This window comes from Miscanthus floridulus, chromosome 18, assembly GCF_019320115.1.
Source record: "Miscanthus floridulus cultivar M001 chromosome 18, ASM1932011v1, whole genome shotgun sequence".
NCBI lineage: Eukaryota > Viridiplantae > Streptophyta > Magnoliopsida > Poales > Poaceae > Miscanthus > Miscanthus floridulus.
The window spans coordinates 29,858,520-29,866,165 of NC_089597.1; the positions used below are offsets into that span (position 1 = coordinate 29,858,520).

Below are 7,646 nucleotides of genomic sequence, written 5' to 3' on the forward strand. Positions count from 1 at the left end.
GCTGTGTTTTTTTTTTGTTTGAAAGACTTTGCCGCTGTTGTCTTCGTCCCCACACCGTACATTGTCCCACCATTTCTCGGAAGCACATCACCCGTTTTTTTTTTGTTATTGGGATTCTTGGCATTATAATTTCTCAAGTTTTGAAGAACGTTATTACTATTCTTCTTATTAGGAATTTGTCATTCCTATTCTGCTTCCCCCTCACCCTTGCCCTTTTCTACGTATGAAGCGTAGCTAGGCCCGTCCTGCAGGTGCTGTATTTCGGTATGGGCCCGTATTATCCCTGTACAAGAGGATAAGGCTGAGCAGAACGCCCCGTTCTTCTGTGCCGCCCCCGTTCTTCTCTTGCACTCTTCCTCATTCTTCCCCCTTCTCTGCCGCACGCCCGCGCCTGGTCGCGCACGGCCTCCAGGTCGCGGTGCTCGTCCACGAGCTCCAGCCTCTCCGCGAACGAGACCGACCGATCGGGCTTCAGCTTCAGCGTCAGCACCAGGTGCGCGCGATCCAGCTCCGAGCGCATGCACCCGCGCCGCACCCCGAGGAGGGTGTAGTAGTCCACGCTGCACCCCTCGCCGGCGGCGATGTGGCCGCGGAGCTGCTGGATACGCGCGGTGAGCATGCGGTGCGCGCCTGCGATCTCCCCGAACCGGATGCCGCCCTGCGGCAGCCAGCTCGGCCCCCGCAGCTTGCCGTCCCGGAGCGCGGCGTCGTACAGGAGCTTGAGGTGGTCGAGGTCCTAGAGGCAGTCCGGGAGCGCCCCAACTGACTTGAGCAGGTCGGCTCGCGCGCAGCGCCGGGATGAAGGCCGGGTCGAGCGCTAGCGCGCGGTTGCAGTCCGCGATGGCGTCCGCGGGGAGCCCCGCCGAGCGGAACGTGGCAGCACGGCCAACGAGGTAGGCCGTGGCGAAGGGGTGTGGCAGCACGCTGCGGTGCGTGTCGAGCACCTTGTTGAAATGCCGCACGGCCTCGCCGGGGAGGCACGGCGGCGGCGGAGGAGCTTCACGTGCGCGAGCAGCTATGACACGGACTCCGCCTGGGACACTGTTGTAGAGCTGGACTTATTGGAGGACGACGTCCTTCTGTTGGCGGGAGCGGCGTTGTTGGCCGTCAGCAGGTTCGACGGCAAGAAGCTGTCCTCCGACAAGCACACGCTCTCACACCGGAACACCACGGTGGCCAGGCGGCGGCCGGTTTGGAGGAGCACCACTGCGTCATCCATCAGGCCGAGGTGGAAGTAAGCTTGGCCTAGGACCAAGTACCTCCAGTGGGCCTCGGTGTTGGAGCTCCTGGAGAAGCTGGCGACGAGGCGACGCTTGAGGTCGGATACGTCGAGGCAGCAGAGGAAGCGGGTGGCGCCGGCGTCGAAGTAGTCGCGGTCCGGGGACAGGAGCTCTGCCCCAGAGCCAGACGAGCAGGACGAGGTGGTGGTAGTGGCGTCGTCGCTCGAGGACGACTTGGCGCAGCTAGGGATGTAGTCATGGAGCATGTCGGCGACGTCGCGGTAGCGCCTGAGCGTGAGGAGTGCGCGTGCCCGGAGCTCCAGCGCCGCCTCGGCCCAGGGCGACATCTCCAGAGCGGAGGTCACCAGGCCGAGCGCCGTCACCGCCGCGTCGTCCGCATCCTCGGTGTCATGTGTTGCCTCAGCGAGCGTTGCCAGCGCCTCGCCGAGGTACCTATCGATCACCCGTCGCAGATCGCAATCACCTGCAGGGTGGCGCGGGCGTGCGGTAGAGAAGGGGGAAGAACGAGGAAGAGTGCGAGAGAAGAACGGGGGCGTGCTGCTCAGCCTTATCCTCTTGTACATGGGCAATACGGACCCATACGGAAATATGGCACCTGCAGGTGGGTCTAGCTACGCTTCAGACGTAGGGCAAGGGTGAGGGGGAAGTAGAATAGTAATGGCAAATTTTTAATAAGAAGAATAGTAACGTCGTTCTTTAAAACTTAAAAATTATAATGGCAAGAATCCAAATAACTCTTTTTTATGCAGGCTAGTGGAACCGAAACCACACATGTTAAACCCCTCTTGTTTAATAACGCTCCCATCCACGCCAAACGTGCACACCAAGTACACATGTTCGTACCTACTTCATCCATCCCAAATTATAAGTCATTTTAAAAATTTTGGAGAGCCAAAAGATCTCAAGTTTAATCAAATTTATATGATAAAATAATAATATTTATGATACCAACTAAGTATCATTGATTATTCATTAATTATATTATCATAATACAACTAAGTAGTATATTGAGGCCGGCCCGCTGCTTCCGGCTAAGATTCAGTAAAAGAAAGGAGATTAAAGAACAATTCACTCACCACTGGTACTACTTGGTGTAAAATGAAACAATAAAACAAGAAAAGGAAATAAGAAAACAAGAAATGAGAAAAGGAAAGATGGAATAAAATGAAACAAGAAAAATGTGAGAAAACCACTCGTGGATGAAAATTCGCTAAGTTAGATTTATAATTGAAAATAGAGGGAACGTTGAGAGAACATGTCAGATGCTCCGTCTAGTAGGGCCTATCATGTGACTAGTGCCTTAGTTTGGAATCGAACGAACGACCACGGAAATGGAATTGGGCATTTTGGACAAAAAGTCAAAAAGTAATCGTACCTACCCTACGCAATGTAGACGAAAGAACGAAGGTGGCTGCTAATGTGTTTTTTTTTTTTTCTGCGAGACCCAATTAGAGACACGTAGACGATTACATATACGAGTATATACTCACCTATATGAACATACGCATGCACACTCTACTCTTATGAGCACCTACGAAGAACTAGGTTGAACTGACAAATCTCGAGATTGATAAAGTCACCACAGATGTCTCGCTGTCAACTTGCAAATAGCCTACAACTGAAAGAATAGCGTCGTTAAATCCTACAATAAATCCTGAAAATACAAGCTTCGGTATCAAATCGAGAACTTAAACTTACGTGGGCAAGATCCATCGCAACTAGCTGAGCTCGCTCAGTTCGCGGCTGCTAATGCTTTTACTGAGAATGTTTGCAAATTTTATTTTCTTGCCAAGCGATGCAAGGAAGGTAGACATATAACCGTGTCCGTGTAGGAAAACAAGATGACCTGCATGGTAGCAATGCAAGGTCAACAAAAAAATAACACACTGTGTCCATTGCTACTAACTACTGTTCCTGTATACCGCTCCTGCTGACCATTTTTTAAACTAATTTTAAAATTAACACTGTTTATTTTTTTCTTCAAATCTAACACTTTTTTGCCATGCCTATTCGCACGTCACGGCGAATTAACGCTGTCGCGCCATGCATGGGGGCGCGGCGAGGCTGCCCACGTGGCAGCGACCAGGCTGTTGACCGGTGACGTGGTCGGCTCTGCTGCGCCACCGATCAAGGCGCGGCGGTGACGCGCCACGATCAGGGCGCGGCAGAGCCTAATATAGGCCTGCGGCCCAGTCCCAGCCGCGCCACGCCACCGCCCTGCTCGTCGCGCTCAGCCCACCCTCCTGCCCTGCACGTGGCCGCCGCGCTCGCCTCGCCTAGCGTCCTGCCGCGCCTGCCGCCCCCGTGCCGGCCGCGCCACGGACTGCCGGCGTGCCACGCCCACCGCGCTCGCTGCACCCCCGCCCACGCACGCTGGCGCGCACTTCCGCCGCCCCCGCCGCGCCCTCCGGTCATGAACGGCAGCTACCCGCCACGCCATGGACGCCCACCACTGTCCTCACTGTCGCGCTGTACACCGCTCCAAACTGCCACACGCCCCTCTCTCTATCCCGTGTCCACCCCGCCAGCACCCGCGCCTCCTGGGCGAGTCTAGCGCGCCACTGCCGCGGAGGTCGAGCGCACGCTGCTGCCGCGAGGACGAGCGTCGCCACCGCCGCGAGGACGAGCGCCGCTGCCGTGAGGTACTCTCCGAATCGATATTGTTAGTATAGTAAGTTAGTACAATAAGTAAAGTTAGTAAAGTATAGTTAGCATAGTTAGTTAGTTTAGTTAGTATAGGCAATATAGTATGTTAGTATAGTTAGTACAATTAGTGAGTCTAGTTATACATTGTATTTAGTATAATTAGTTGTTGTAGTTAGTCTTTTATAGATGTTAATATTAGATTAGTTAGTATAGTTATAGTTAGAATAGGTATTAATATTACTATGGACAGTACGTACGACGATTTTGACGACTTGATGAAGTTTCTTGAAATGCTTTTGTAGATGGATTGTTGTTGAAAGGATCAAGATGCCTAAAAGCGGGAGTAAATTGGGCTAATTCTAAAATTCTTTGCAATAATTAAACCCTACATTTAGTCAACTTCACCCCTTGTGCCTAGAATGTGTTTCTAATGTTCTACCGCACAAAAGTTTTAAAACCTAAGTTTTAATACTACTCTAGCATGACAATTCTAGGAATGTAAAGATAAGAATTGAATTGCTCAAATATAAATGCTTAAAGCAAAGAGAGTCGTCACTCCCCACTAGTCCTCGTTGGAGCACCCACGCAAGGGCATAGCTCCCCCTTGATCCATGCATGGATCAAGTGCTCTCTATGGGTTGATTCTTCGACACTCCATCACGGTGAATCACCCATAACCGCTCACAACTTGAGTTGGGTCATCCACAAGCTCCGCCAGATGATCACCAAACTCCTGATCACCACCAAGCCGTCTAGGTGATGGCGATCACCAAGAGTAACAAGCACGAACTCTCACTTGATCACAACAAGCCTAATGAGAAGGGTGGATGCACACTTGCTAGTCTCCTTGCACTAATGGGGTCTTAATCTTGGATTCTCAAATCTCAATCACCTCACTAGGCTCTTGCTCTCCAAAGCACTCTCAAGGGTGTTTCTCAGCTGATCAAATGGGTAAAAGACCTCCCTTGGATGAATAGAGGAAGTATTTATACTCCCTCATTCAAAACGAACCGTTAGGGGGTGGAAACACCACTCCGCGGGTGACCAGATGCTCCAGTCAGTTCTCCCCGCCATAGAGCTGTTAAGTTGTGATCGAACTCTGACCAGCATCTGGTCAGCACTAACCGAACGCGTCCGGTCACGAAAACTGCTCTCTGGAACCTTACTAATGTTGACCGGACGCTGGCGCCCAGAGTCTGATCACTTTGCTGTTTAGCGTCCGGTCATTAACCGGAACCTGACCAGCATGTGGTCAGCACTGACCGGACGTGTCCAATCAGGATTCTCCCTCTCTGAAACCTTACTAGAGTTTACCGGACTCTAGCACCCAACGTCCGGTCACTTTTCACTCAGCGTCCGGTCGTATCCAGATGTCTTCACTTTGATCAAATGAACTAACCGGACTCTACTACCGGCGTCCGGTCACACCGAGACCAGCGTTCGGTCAACATTTGACCCTCTATTTACTTCCAACTCAAAATTATATGTGAATGAAGTTTTCTCCAAGTGATCTAAGGGCTACTTTGGAGCTTCCTAGTGCTAGATTTGATAAGTGTGCACCACACCTAACCCACTAGACTTACCTAGGTCAAGCTACTAGTCCATACCCCCTTAATAGTACGGCCAAAAGAAGAACAAAGTCCTAAACTACTCTAAGTGTCTCTTCAACACCAAACGACACTTAGAACTAGTCCATCCTTAACCTTGTCGTCCATCCTTTAAAAACCGAAACAATTTCCACCATAGGGGCATGACAACCATGATTGCCCTATCAATTGCCATTACAATGACCTAACTTAATTATATATGCAAAACACACGTTAGTCACAGTAATCTCATATTGTCATTAATCACCAAAACCCAATTAGGGGCCTAGATGCTTTCAATCTGCTCCTTTTTGGTGATCGATGACAATACAACCTTGAGTTTGTAAAAGAGATGAGGTTTTCAACATGCTTGGTTCATATAAGCTTTTGACAATAAGAACAAAAGAGTTAGGCAAGCTTATATGACCCAAGCCAACATGATGTACTCAATAGATATGAAATAAGCATGAGTACAAGAAATAAAGCTCATTTGCATTAGAGTAAAACACGGAAGCAAAGCAAATGAGCATAACCAAGTGACATGACATATATAAAGATCAAAGTAGAGAGCACACATGTCACATATCACATAAATATCACTATCACATAAATATCACGATCACACGTATGTAGTTCAATCCATGAAAGTAAACATGAATGCATAATAATGTATCACACATAAAAAGCCAAATGTAATAAATAAGCTCCCCCCTATCATACTCGATCTCTCTCCCCCTTTGGTGTCAAACACCAAAACCTAAGGGTCTATCGGTAGGGCAGCAGCGAATGAGTCGAGTGCTAAGGTGCGATGAGCGATCTGGAACTAGGTAGCATCATCATCTGATTCGGAGTTCTAAGCTATCTGACCCTCTGTTGCTGGAAGTGATGCTGAAGCGGTCTAGGTCTGCTGTGGAACTGGTGCGACCTATGACTCTACAGGTATGACTGTAGCAGGTGGCTCTAATGATGTAACTGGTGATGGGAGCATCTCTATAGTCCCAGTAACTAGAGCAATGGTGGAAGGTCTAGGGACACATAGCTCTTGCAGTGTAGGCTACCCTATCAACTCACTGAAAGTAGCACCAAGGCTCCTAAAAACTGGGGTGTCTGTCACAAGCATCGATGAACTCTGAGCCATTGTGAAGCCTGTAACAAGCGGTGTGAAGGAAGGACCCTGGGCTAGCACTGGCAAAGCAAACCACTGGGACACTTGCTCTATCGGTGAAGCAAACTGCATAACTGGCTATCCCTGACTCTAAAGCCCACTAGGCTAAAAAGCTAGAGTCACTATAGTGGTGGCAGGCTGACCAAGCTGAGGTGTGAGCTGTGGTAGTGGAGCTCCAATAGCAGTGACAACATGCTGCATAAATCCAAGTAACTGCTGCTGAATAAGGAGTTGCTACTGCTGCATGGCCTACTACTGTTGTATAGCCTGCTGCTGTCGCTGGAACTCGTCTTGTCTGGCCTGAACCTATGCTAGTGTTGCTGCTATCTCCTAGGCCTGACGAGCCTGATCCTGCCTCATCTGCTCAAGAATAGCAAGTAGAGCGGGGTTTGTCTGTGGTGGCTATGGTGGAGTTGAGCTGGAGCCACCAGCCTCACTATCATGTCGTCGAGGAGGCATCCAAGGGATATCTTGGTAGTCATCATCTAAACTGTCACTGGGGTCGCTCTCGACCATACCCTCTGGCTGTGTATCTAGCTCCTCCTCCTCTATCGCTGTAATGCTCCTAATAATCTCATCCTACTGGGCTACAGTCTCTGGCACCTCTAGGCGATGGCGCAGCTGGCTAGGTGTCCTTGCTCTGCTATGACGGAGCATCTGGGTCATATTGTATGTAGGGAACTCTGTAGTAGCACCAGAATACTCTACTAATATCTCAGGAGACCTCACTATAACTGCCCTATGAATTAGAAATGTGATCCAGTGAGCATACAACAGCTGCCTGTGACCTCTGAATCCCTCTGCAAGTGTATCCTCCATCTCATAAAGAATGATATCCCATATATCAAATACTGTATGCTGCATTAGAGAGTTTAGTAGCCACAACTGAATGCGAGTCAATCCCTCATGATATCCCATCCTTGGGAGCAGGGTCCTCCTCATGATAGCATCAAGCAGTCTAGCTATAGGAGTAAGATCCCTAGCTGTAGGAATGGCTCTATGAAGCAA

The 7,646-nt window shown here is 49.8% G+C and overlaps 1 pseudogene; it reads right to left on the reverse strand.

Annotated features, from left to right (window-relative positions):
* Window positions 1-277: 277 nt before the first annotated feature.
* Window positions 278-1,804, reverse strand: LOC136523584 (uncharacterized; annotated as a pseudogene).
* Between the last annotated feature and the right edge of the window lie 5,842 nt (window positions 1,805-7,646).